This window comes from Epinephelus lanceolatus, chromosome 12 (genome assembly GCF_041903045.1).
Source record: "Epinephelus lanceolatus isolate andai-2023 chromosome 12, ASM4190304v1, whole genome shotgun sequence".
Taxonomy (NCBI): domain Eukaryota; kingdom Metazoa; phylum Chordata; class Actinopteri; order Perciformes; family Serranidae; genus Epinephelus; species Epinephelus lanceolatus.
The window spans coordinates 22,973,479-22,986,129 of NC_135745.1; positions in this window are offsets into that span (position 1 = coordinate 22,973,479).

Below are 12,651 nucleotides of genomic sequence, written 5' to 3' on the forward strand. Positions count from 1 at the left end.
TTAATGTTGCTACATAACTGCTGGATGTGTAAATAAAAAACTGTTCAAACAAATCAATCTAAAAGACTTCTACTGTCCCCAATGCAGGTGTTAGTTGTTTATTTTGCTAACATGCAGGGTGTTATTAGACATATACAAGCTGCATTTTGAATGCCTGGCTGCCCGTTTCTTGTCCTGTATTCTTACCAGTCCGTTAATCATCCAAGACTGTTCTGTAAAGTTAAATTTTATCATCATTCAGCACCATTAACCCTTTGGAACCTGAGCAAATTGGCTTGAGTTCTTTCAAAAACATGGGAAAAAAGCAACAAGCAATGAAAGAAGAAATGACCCAAAAAATTTGCAATAAATTCGTACAGAAACAAGAAAACTAGTACAAAAAAAGTAAAGATAATAAAATAAAAGAGAAAAGAAAAGAAAGTGAAGAACAAACCAACAAACAAGAAAATGGGAAAAGAGCTTAAAAATATATAATAATTCTGTAACATAATTTTAGATATATTATAATGATAATTCTAAAATACAGTTCAACCCTAGCTTTTTTAAAATTAATTTTCTAAATCTATAATTTGTTTTGCAATATCTAACCAAGTTGCTCATTGCCTTTTTTCTCCATTTTTTGTAAGAAAGTGCACCATTATCTCAGGGATCAAAGGGTTATTATTTCTTTAATCTGACCTCATGACTTCTCATGAATATTTATCATGTCGACCTTCAATGGAAGGAAAAGGTTCGTTCACTCCTGGAGGAAAACACACCACGTAATATCATTTACCAGCCAGGAGAGGGCGCCAGAGCGACACATCTGCATCCATCGAATACATGTCGTTAAAGGGCCTCATCGGTGAAAGTCTGAGTGGGGCATGTGGGAGTGATGGATGGGTCCAACAAGTCATTGCCTAAGCGCCGGATTTCGACAACTTGAGACTGGGCTCTGCAGGGGTGGAGGGGCCAGTAAAGAAAGCGGGGCCTTTGCAAGTGATTCAGATTGCCACCTTGAATATATTCTTGTATTCAAAGATGAATGATAAACAATGTCCATAATATCAATATAAATATATAATATATAAATAAAATAATAAAAAATATATATTATTATAGTTTCACATAATATCTAATTGTATTCACTGTTTTACATGTTTTCAGTTGAAAGTGTTTAACACATGCAATCCACCCGAGTGGACATGAAACAAACAAACAAAAAATCCTTGAAAAATGCATGTTTAAAAAATGAACTTCAAATTTTTAATGCCTTAAGAGGAGGAAATAACACTTAGGAAAAAATCTTGACTGAGGTAGTTATAATTCATGCATAGGAGATGCCTATGACATTTCATTGTACCTGAGTATAAAGACAATAAAGATGATTCATTCATTCATAAAATGATAGGTCGGTGGTGGGTGTGTGTTTGCAGCAGTTGTAGTATATGCATACTGAGAAGTAGTAAATATTTCAGGAACTGTGTTGTGTAATTCTATACTGTTATTCTGTTGTGTACACTTGAAAATAATAAATATAAATAGGTAAATAAAAAGGTAAAATGACAATATATGATGCACAAACACATAAACAGGACAGGTAACAGTGGAGCCAGACGTCAGCAACAGAAGTGAGAAACCCCTCCTGTGTGTGCAGTTGTGTTGTCAGTCTTTAATGCATGTGCTTCACCAGCTGCAGTGGGAGAAAAGAGAGACAATCAGTGAGTGACTGAGCACGTGGGGGAGGGAGGGGGGAGTCAGACAGTCTCACCCACACACAGCTCAGTACTGTCCTGAACAGCTGAGAACAGAGCAGGTCTCCTTCCTCCTGCTGCTGCTGCTGCTGCTGCTGTGTGCTCCTGCAGAAAGCCTCACATGGAGCCACATGTGACAGCCAACACCAACAGCAGAGTACAACTTGGAGAGCTCAGGAGCTCCCACTGCAGGGCTGACAGCCAGACGCAATCAGAGGACACTTCCTCCTCACACACACACAATACTTCAGCCTGTCATTGTGAATGCATAATGAAACAAAGGAGACGTAAAGAGAAATTCATCTTTACTAAGGTCCCTTCAGGGAAAAACGCCGTTTGGGTCCACGTTGCATCACAGAGGCCAGTTTGTAAGTTTGTAAGAAAGGTCACCACAGCTCTCCAGCTAATGTTGACAAGAGGCTCATTGTTGAGGGGGGAATGTCAAACCTAATCACACAGCTGCTTGGCTGTTACAGCTTGTGCTGCTCACATGCAGCGAGATAAGATCACTGCTGTTGAAAGTTGTAGTTGTGTAACCTACTTTGCACTCTGGGCTGCAGCTTGACTTGTGCAACATAACTGTAAAATACTGATATTGCATGTATGATGTTCCTACAATGAGCAAAACTGCCCGTTGTTATGTACTGGAAATAAAAATGTAGTGAATCATAGTTAATTAAATGGCTTAGACACTGCCTTAAAGGAACAGTTCACCCAAAAATCAATAATACATAGCTTATCTCTTACCTGTAGTGCTGTTTATCAATCCAGATTGTTTTGGTGTGAGTTGCCAAATGTTGGAGATATCAGCCATAGAGATGTCTGCCTTCTCTCCAATATAATGGAACTAGATGGCACTCCGTTTGTGGTGCTCAAAGCGCCAAAAAATACATTTCAGTCAGGAACACTTTTGTCAAAGAGAACTTTATTTCCATTTGCAGTATTATATTTGGCGGTATGGCTCTGTTCTGGGGCCTCTCTGCCTTTCCTCAGGCCTACGCAAAAAAAGCCTCTTCCACGGGCCTTCGTGGGTCAAGATTACATACAAAGTCAATGCAAAGACGCGATTAGACGCGAATTTGCGCCGGGTGGCACGATGGATGCGATAGAGGCGTCCAGCGCGGCGCGATAGACGCAAAATTCGCATCCAACGCCTCATCGCTCGAGTTGAAAATATTGAACTTTTGAGGCGAATTCGCGTGACGCTGTGCCGCGAAAGCCAATCAGCATTGAGATTCTCCCGATGTCACCGGCATGTGTCATCAACGTCCAGTTGTTGACACAACAATAAACTGCTACTCACCGGAGACAGATGGACAGACGTTCCGCAGCTGAAATGGAGCGCCTGTAGTTGGTGTCCTGCCGGGAGATCCTGGCGCCAACCCTCGCCAACAGGTCCTCAAACTGGGCCCCAGTCAGCCTGAAGTACCGCTGAAAGCAGCTATCATCCAGACGGAGTTCCTGGAGGAGGTGGTGAAACTCGCTGAGCTGGATGCGCTAATGCAGGATAGGGTGAACCCAAAAACGACGGCGTCTGGCCCTCCGACGCATCTGGGACTTCCAGAGCAGGTACAAAGCAGCGATGGTGGTTATCTCAGCCATGGTCGTCAGTGACGTCTTGACGCCCTGACGTCCAGTTGTTGATGCCGAGATGGAGGAGAAACTTATCATTGTGGTGTGCGGCTACCCGGAGCTATATGATACTACGTGTCTACTCTACAGAGACCGCAACAAAAAGGAGCAGGCTTGGGTGAAAGTCGCCGAGGAGACTGGTCTACTTGGTAAGTTCTGTAAATATGTGTCCTTAATTAGTTTGCAGAATAGTTGTACTATGAACGTTAGCACTAGCTTAGCTCCAGTTAGCACAGCCGGCTTCCCCACTACTCGTGCGAATGACGCGATAACGGGAATTAACAAAATGGTCAGGCGTCTAAACTCACGCGTTATGCATGGCATGTTACGAGCGAGTAATTCGCTTCACTCGCGCCCGGTGTGAACGCTACATAAGGCGGAGAGAGCACACAGTGCAGTTAGCTTGTTCATAATATTTCATGAGTGTCACTGTCATACAGAACGTCCCACTGAACCCCACTCAAACTCTATATGAATAAAAACAGAAGGAGTAGTCAAATGTTCGTATTGAACAGTCAAATCTGATTCGACTGACATAATTCTGAGTTGAGTTCAGCTGGTTACTCAAGATAGTTTCATGTAACTGTTTCCTCGTCCATGAGTAGATGTACTGTTTCTTTCTACCTAATCACACCCACCAACCATATGACCATGCAGAAGGAAGCGTGCATCTACTGCTAGCTCACCTAGCACCACTGAGCTAGCTAACGACAACTTACACCAGAGCAGTCCAGACTGATGAATAGCACTACAGGTAAGAGACAAATATTTTTTGTCAGTGTTGCTGCACTCCAAAATCTCTGCAATTACTTGAGCACAGTGTTATAACAGATAAAACTTATTTTTCTTTTACATCTGTTTTTAATCACAGAAAAGCAGCGGCAGGTGAAGTAATGCCTGAAACCTGAATGTCAACTTGTAATTTTCCTGGTCTGCAGATATCTTGATGAACAGTCCAAACTGACTGTGGTGGATTCAGCTTCCTGGAGCTGAGTTTAAAACAGAAAAGAATAAAACTTGGAACGCTGCATGAGTTGCATGTCCACATGAAGTCTGTGCATCTTTGCTGCCTGGAGAATCTCTGTCAGCCTTTCAACTATAGATCAGTTAGTGGTTCAAACTAGTAAAATAAAAGCCTTCTCTTGAATTTAACGGAACTAGATGGCACCCGGGGTTGTGGTGCTTAAAGCACCAAAAAATGCATTTGAAAAACTCGACAGTAAACTGACCCAACTCGAGATATTACTACTTCAGATACTCAAGATAATCCACAGACCTTGCTGTGAGCTGTTTCATGTAGGCACTATTTTCTTTCTGCCGAACTACACCTGCCACATGTCTCAGTCTCACTCCCAACTTGTTGAATACTGACGACATTTGGTCAGTGCGCAGAGACACTCATATGTTGTGTTCACACCAAACAGGATGCAAATTTTAGCATTGCATTACTTGCGCATGTTTGAATGTGTAATGTTTTGTTTTGACTCACTTCATAGGCGCGAATAACTTGTGTGTATGCAACCACCATTTTTCAGTTTGTCACCATCAACCACCAAAGCACCACAAGCTGAGTGCCATCTAGTTCCATTATATTGGAGAGAACACAGACAACTCTACGGCCGATATCTCCAACACTTGGCAACTCACACCAAAACAGTCTAGACTGATAAACAGCACTACAGGTACAGTGGCAAGAAAAAGCATGTGAACCTTTAGGAATGTCATGGTTTTCTGAATAAATTTTTCATAAAATGTGATCTGATCTTCATCTGAGTCAATTGACAAATATGGGAACTGCCCATTGGTTTGACTGCCCATTGGTTCGACATCCCATTGTTCCAACCATATTAAACTCATTGTTCCGAAGTCCGTTCCGAAATCATCATGATGCCCTGTGGTTAAGGTCTGGTTAGGTTTAGGCACAAAAACCACTTGGTTAGGGTCAGGAAAAGATCATGGTGTGGGTTAATATGAAAAAGAAAGTGACAAACACATAAGCCGTGAGCCTGCTCAGCCTCAAGCCGGTCGCGGCACACCATACGCCCGCCGCGAGCCGTTCAGCACCGCGGACAGTTGGACTAATGGGATGTCAAACCAATGGGCTGTTGAACCAATGACATGGACCCACAAATATAATGTGTCTAAAATAATAACACACAAAAAAATCTGATCTTTCATGTCTTTATTGAACACACTCATTCAACATTCAAAATGGCAGTGGAAAAAGTAAGTGAACCCTTAGAATTAATAACTGGTTAACCCCCCCTTGGCAGCAATAACTTCAACCAGGCACTTCCTGTAGCTGTGGATCAGACCTGCACATCGCTGAGGAGGAATTTTAGCCCATTCTTCCTGGCAGAACTGCTTTAGCTCTGTCAAATTCTTTGGACGTCTCATGTGTATGGCTCTCTTCAAGTCATTCCATAGCATCTCTATTGGGTTGAGGTCTGGGCTCTGACTTGGCCACTCCAAAAGGCGGATTTTGTTTTTTCTGAAGCCATTCTGTTGTGGACTTGCTCCGGTGTTTTGGGTCGTTGTCCTGTTGCATCACCCACCTTCTCCACAGTTTCAGCTGATGTACAGACATTCTCAGATTATCCTGAAGAATTGTCTGATAAACTTGGGAATTCATCTTCCCCTCAATGACTGCAAGCTGGCCAGGCCCTGATGCAGCAAAGCAGGCCCAAATCATAATGTTTCCTCCACCATACTTTACGGTTGGGATGATGTTTTCATGATGATATGCCGTGCCCAGGGGCACAACTACCTACTTTCTGAGGGGTATGCAGACACATTACAGGTTACATTTTAGTGATGAATTTAAATTTCTCAGACACAAGCTGAAGATTGGAAAACCTGTCAGACAACTCTTGCAGGACTGTGTCGACAATGACATTGAAAACCATGCACCTAAAGTGCCTCTCGGGTTCCTTTTCATGATGACCAGTGCTGGAATTGTCATCTTGGAACCTCTTTTGCTTCCTAAAACGTCTCTCTTTGAATTCTGGAGAAGCATCCATTTCAATGGCTATCCTGCGTGCAATGTCAAGTGACTTCTGAAAGCCCTCCTCTCTATACTTGAGCAAAAACTCTTTCAGAGAATCGATCAATCTAATGGCTGTGTCCATTGAGACATCTGCTGCTTGTAGTGCCTTGCTTGCAAAGTTGATCTCTGACAATAAGTCATACCAAACCAAGAGGCACACGAGGAACTCCATACTTACAATCTCGTCAGACAGTGACTTTGCCTCTGAGACAATTTTGCTGTCTCCTGCCACTTCTTCAAGCTTTTCTAGCGCATCTAGAATCCCCCCCAACTGGAAACGTACAGCTTTGACAGAGTCTAGCTTTGCTTCCCACCTGGTGTCACTCAGAGGCTTCAGTGTGATGTCAACAAATTCTGTGAGAATATCCCACCTCTTCACAGAAGACGTAAAGATGGTGTACAATCTTTGAAGAGTGCCAAAGAAGGTTAGACACACTCTGTTGGATGAGGCTGCATCGCATAACAAAAGGTTCAGGCTGTGGCTACAGCAGGGGATGAACAGAGCCTCTGGACATCTCTCTTGTATTAAAGCTTGGACACCCTTGTGTATTCCCCTCATATTAGAGCCATTGTCGTAACTTTGTCCCCTACAATTAGCCAACTCCAACCCCAGACTATCCAGCACCCCTGTCAGTGTATCTGTGAGGCCTTTCCCAGTTGTGTCCTTCACAGCAGTGAACCCCACAAAAGACTCAGTAATAGTGACCTTCTTCTTCTCATCTGTATGAACATACTGTATGATAACTGAGGCTTGCTCTTGCTTTGAAATATCGGGTGTGCAGTCCAATTCCACTGCAAAGTACTTGGAGGCTTTGATCTGGGCACAAATTTTACCCAAAACACATTCTGATATTGAATCTAAAAATTCCTTTTGAGTGCACCAGGACAGATATCCGGTGTTTTTTTTTTTGAGGCAGCCTTTCTAAGATGCTCCGCCAGTGTGACATCATACCGTGCTATGAGCTCAAGGATACCCAGAAAATTTCCATTTTTAGGATTTCCTAACTGTGCATTTTTTCCCCTCAGTGGCAAGTTTCTTTCTGCAAGGAAGAGTATGCAGTCGATCACTCGAGTCAACACACTTCTCCAGTGTGCCTTTTCAGCAGCCATGGCTCTCTGCAATTCGCTATCAATAGTTTTACCAAGGCGTAAGCGGGATGCCAATTCTTTCCACATCAGATAAGCATTTATGTGATAACCACTGGTTTCATGGTGCTTCAGTGTTTTTGAAAGACACTGCCATTTATTATACCCCACCACAAGGCGTCTGTCAGCAACTCTAGCTTCACCAAAAAGCTTACATGCAAAACAATAGACTCTCTTAGTACTTTTGGAGTATAGTAACCAATCCCGCTCGACTTTCTCTCCATTGGACAGTACACGAAAACAGTATGCTTTGGAAAAACACCTTTTACTCTTATCTGATCTTGGATATGGCCCATCAGGACATTTCTGTGGGCCATTCTCAACCATGTACTGCCTGAATGAGTCCCCCATTTCGTGTGGTGAAGGCTATTCAGATGGATCTTCTGAGTAAGGCCTTGCCCCAGCCCTCTCCTCTGCACCTCTCTGTTCCTCTCCCTCATCTTCACCTCTCTGTTCCAGTTCCTCTTCATCATCATCTGGACCTCTCTGTTCCTCTCCCTCATCTTCACCTCTCTGTTCCACATTCTCCTCTGTGGTGATTGACTTGCCATGTCTGCCTGCACTAATTTTCCCAAAAGGACACAGTGAATAGGTTGGTCAGCAGAAATCAAACCATGCTGGGCATCTAGGTTTTTGTGGCCTCACTAGTTTAATTATTCCTACCTGATGTCATCACTGGTCTCCTCTATAGCAGATGCCATCACCGACCTCATGTCTGTCTCCACCCCTTGCCTGTGTTCTTCTCTGCTAAGTTATATTATATATAAATATATATATATAAATTACACATCTTGCTAATGCAATTTTTCAATATAAATAATATTTAGAAATTAATCACTTGGTATCAAGTGGCTGTTCTTACACTTCCACCTAATATTAGACCAACCTGTCGCCTTCCCCTGTCTGTCCTGATTCTTTTTCTGTCTTCTTCTCTTCTTTCTCTCCATCCTCACACCTGAACAACGTGAACTTTGTGTTAAGGAGGTTTCAAAAATACAGCAGTCAAACCACATATAAAAAACATGTTTTTTTTATTTTAAATGATATCCTTATTGGATATCAGTTACTGATTGGATGCTGCATCTGATCAGACTTATCAGATACATCACAACAGCACTGTAGTGTTATATCCGAGTGAAGACATTTAAACTCAAGTGTATCACTCCCAAGTTCTATAATTTATCTGTTTTATGATTCACCATCTAGTTAAAAACCCTCAGAGGTCTAAGCCCTTTTTTCTCCCTTTAGGTCCGCCTGCCATCTAAATGCACAAATAAGAGTCTACACATTATTTACTTGATCTACACTCTTCTATTCTTACTTCAGTGCCTCAGTAGTTCAGTGAATAGAGTAAATCCACAGATCACGGTAAAAAACGTTCAGTATTATGACGGATTTAAAGGCCAAGACTCCAAAAAGTCACTGAACTTCAAGGCTGGATTACAAAGCATCTGAAAGGGCTACGATCATGTCGGACCCCTCTTTGAAACGGCACAGTCGTCAACTTTCCGGATCTTTTTGCCCTAAGTCTCTATCACACACCACTGCCGAGTTATAATCCAATTAGTAAATAGAGTGTTTGGACGACATCCGAGACTAACAACAAAATAACCACAAACAAGCTCCTTTATTTTTCTTGCCATGATCTGTTATATTGTAAATACTGATCAGTACACAGTTGCAAGACAACTGTAACCTGTCCTTTTACTAGTAGTAGCTTTAGCTAACCTGAATATTTACAAGCCTCCTCTTACACTGACATAACTTACCTACTGTCTTTCAACCACTTTGAAATGCCTTTTTTTTTCATCCCAACGAACTCTTTCTCCTTCTCCCTCTTCCGTTTTCTATTTTGTGCCCCTGAGAGCTTTCTCTTCTGCCTCTCCATTTTCAGGTCCCTGTCATCACGATTCAAATAAAAACACTCGCGCTCCAGCGCGTGCTCGAGGGGGCGTGCACCGGAGCGCCTATAGTGTGTGTGTGTGTGTGTTTGTGCATGCACAAACAGATGTTAAATACAGAAAATGCCGACTGGAAATAATTTTCCCCTCATCGCTTTGGCGCCCCCTCTAGCGCGGCGCCCCTATGCGCCGCATATAGTGCATACCCACTTTTTGCGCCACTGGCCGTGCCCTTTCTACGCCAGATGTAGTGCTGTGTGTTTTTTCCAAATACTTCAATCTTAGTTTCATCACTCCACAAAACATTTTGCCAATACCGCTATGGAGTGTCAGTGTGCTCTTTTGCAAACTTCAAGCGTGCAGCTTTCTTTCTTTTTAGTAAGCAGTGGCTTCCTTCGTGGTGTCCTGCTGTAGATACCCTGCTTGTTCAATGGTTTACGTATTGTAGACTCGTGAACAGAGATGTTAGCCAGTTCCAATGATGCCTTCAAATCTTTTGCTGTCATTCGGGGTTGTTTCTTTACCTCGTTGATGAGTCTTCGTTGTGCTCTTGGTGTCGTTTTGACTGGGCGTCCACTTCTTGGTAGAGTAGTAACAGTCCCAAAGTGTCTCCATTTGTAGATTGTTTGCCTAACTGTAGACTGGTGAATTTTTAAAGTCTTTGAAATCACTTTGTAACCCTTGCCGGCTTTATGAAAATCAACAATTCTTGATCGTAGATCCTCTGAAAGCTCTTTCTGGCAAGGCATGGCTCACATAAACGTGTTCTTCTTGCGCAGAACAAACTCCAAAAGTTTTAGGGGTTTTTATAAGTCAAAGTAGCTGTAGTCCACACCTCCAAACTCATTATCTTAACGAGACTCCAGGTGTGCTAAAACCTGACTCCAATTAGCTTTTTTGAGGTCATTAACTCAAGGGTTCACATACTTTTTCCACAAGCACTCTGAGGTTTTTTTGGTTATTCTCAATAAAGACATGAAAGATCAATTTTTTTTTGTGGTATTTTAGACACATCATATTTGTCAGTACCCTTGACTTGGATGAAGATCAGATCACATTTTATGACAAATCTATTCAGAGAACCATGAAATTCCAAAAGGTTCACATACTTTTTTCTTGCCACTGTAAGACTGTAAAACTATGTATTTTTGGTTTTTGGGTGAACTGTACCTTTAAAATATTGTAACATAGCAGCTTTGAACCTCACTGTTCTGAAGGCACTGGAATAATCTCAGTCCATGCACTGTGTATGCAGCTCACTCCCCATTACAGCATAGCTCTCACTTATATAAATGTTTCAACCTACATGTTGCACAGAGAGCACCTGTGGGCTCCAGGATGTTGCAGCCTGATTGACTACACAGATACGGTGTCACTCCTGGACCGGCTCCAGGATGAGGCACAAGGCCAGCGGCTGCCATGAGGGTGTCACAGGAAGTTCTCTGGTGTCACCTCCTGAGCTGATACCACTGCACAGACAAAAGGATGTCAGTTGATGCATCACTTAAGGTGTCACTGTTGTGAAATTTTACCCAAAGTCTTTATCTGATGGCATTTTCCAGCCCATGGAGAAAGTGAGGTTGGTGTCTGTATTTGGCACACAGTCGAGTTTAAAGGCGCTGGAAACATGTTTTCGCAATCAGCTTTTCACTGAGAGCGCAACATGAATACAAAATATTTTGACAAACCTGGAGCAGTTTTTATCATTTCTTTTTATTTTATTTTTATTTTACTTATTCTTTATGTGGTTATTTCTCACATCCCCTTTTACTTTAAAAAAAACAAAACATTTCAACATAGTGACAGTTTCCTTTTCAAGGCGTGACAATATTTAAAAGGTCTCATATATCTGAACAGTAACTGGAAATATACAGTACAGGCCAAAAGTTTGGACACACCTTCTCATTCAATGCGTTTTCTTTATTTTCATGACTATTTATATTGTAGATTCTCACTGAAGGCATCAAAACTATGAATGAACACGTGGAGTTATGTACTTAACAAAAAAAGGTGAAATAACTGAAAACATGTTTTATATTCTAGTTTCTTCAAAATAGCCACCCTTTGCTCTGATTACTGCTTTGCACACTCTTGGCATTCTCTCCATGAGCTTCAAGAGGTAGTCACCTGAAATGGTTTCCACTTCACAGGTGTGCCTTATCAGGGTTAATTAGTGGAATTTCTTGCTTTATCAATGGGGTTGGGACCATCAGTTGTGTTGTGCAGAAGTCAGGTTAATACACAGCCGACAGCCCTATTGGACAACTGTTAAAATTCATATTATGGCAAGAACCAATCAGCTAACTAAAGAAAAACGAGTGGCCATTATTACTTTAAGAAATGAAGGTCAGTCGGTCCGGAAAATTGCAAAAACTTTAAATGTGTCCCAAGTGGAGTCGCAAAAACCATCAAGCGCTACAACGAAACTGGCACACATGAGGACCGACCCAGGAAAGGAAGACCAAGAGTCACCTCTGCTTCTGAGTATAAGTTCATCCGAGTCACCAGCCTCAGAAATGGCAAGTTAACAGCAGCTCAGATCAGAGACCAGATGAATGCCACACAGAGTTCTAGCAGCAGACCCATCTCTAGAACAACTGTTAAGAGGAGACTGCGCCAATCAGGCCTTCATGGTCAAATAGCTGCTAGGAAACCACTGCTAAGGAGAGGCAACAAGCAGAAGAGATTTGTTTGGGCCAAGAAACACAAGGAATGGACATTAGACCAGTGGAAATCTGTGCTTTGGTCTGATGAGTCCAAATTTGAGATCTTTGGTTCCAACCGCCGTGTCTTTGTGAGACGCAGAAAAGGTGAACGGATGGATTCCACATGCCTGGTTCCCACTGTGAAGCATGGAGGAGGAGGTGTGATGGTGTGGGGGTGTTTTGCTGGTGACACTGTTGGGGATTTATTCAAAATTGAAGGCACACTGAACCAGCATGGCTACCACAGCATCCTGCAGCGACATGCCATCCCATCCGGTTTGCCTTTAGTTGGACGATCATTTATTTTTCAACAGGACAATGACCCCAAACACACCTCCAGGCTGTGTAAGGGCTATTTGACCAAGAAGGAGAGTGATGGAGTGCTGCAGCAGATGACCTGGCCTCCACAGTCACCGGACCTGAACCCAATCGAGATGGTTTGGGGTGAGCTGGACCGCAGAGTGAAGGCAAAGGGGCCAACAAGTGCT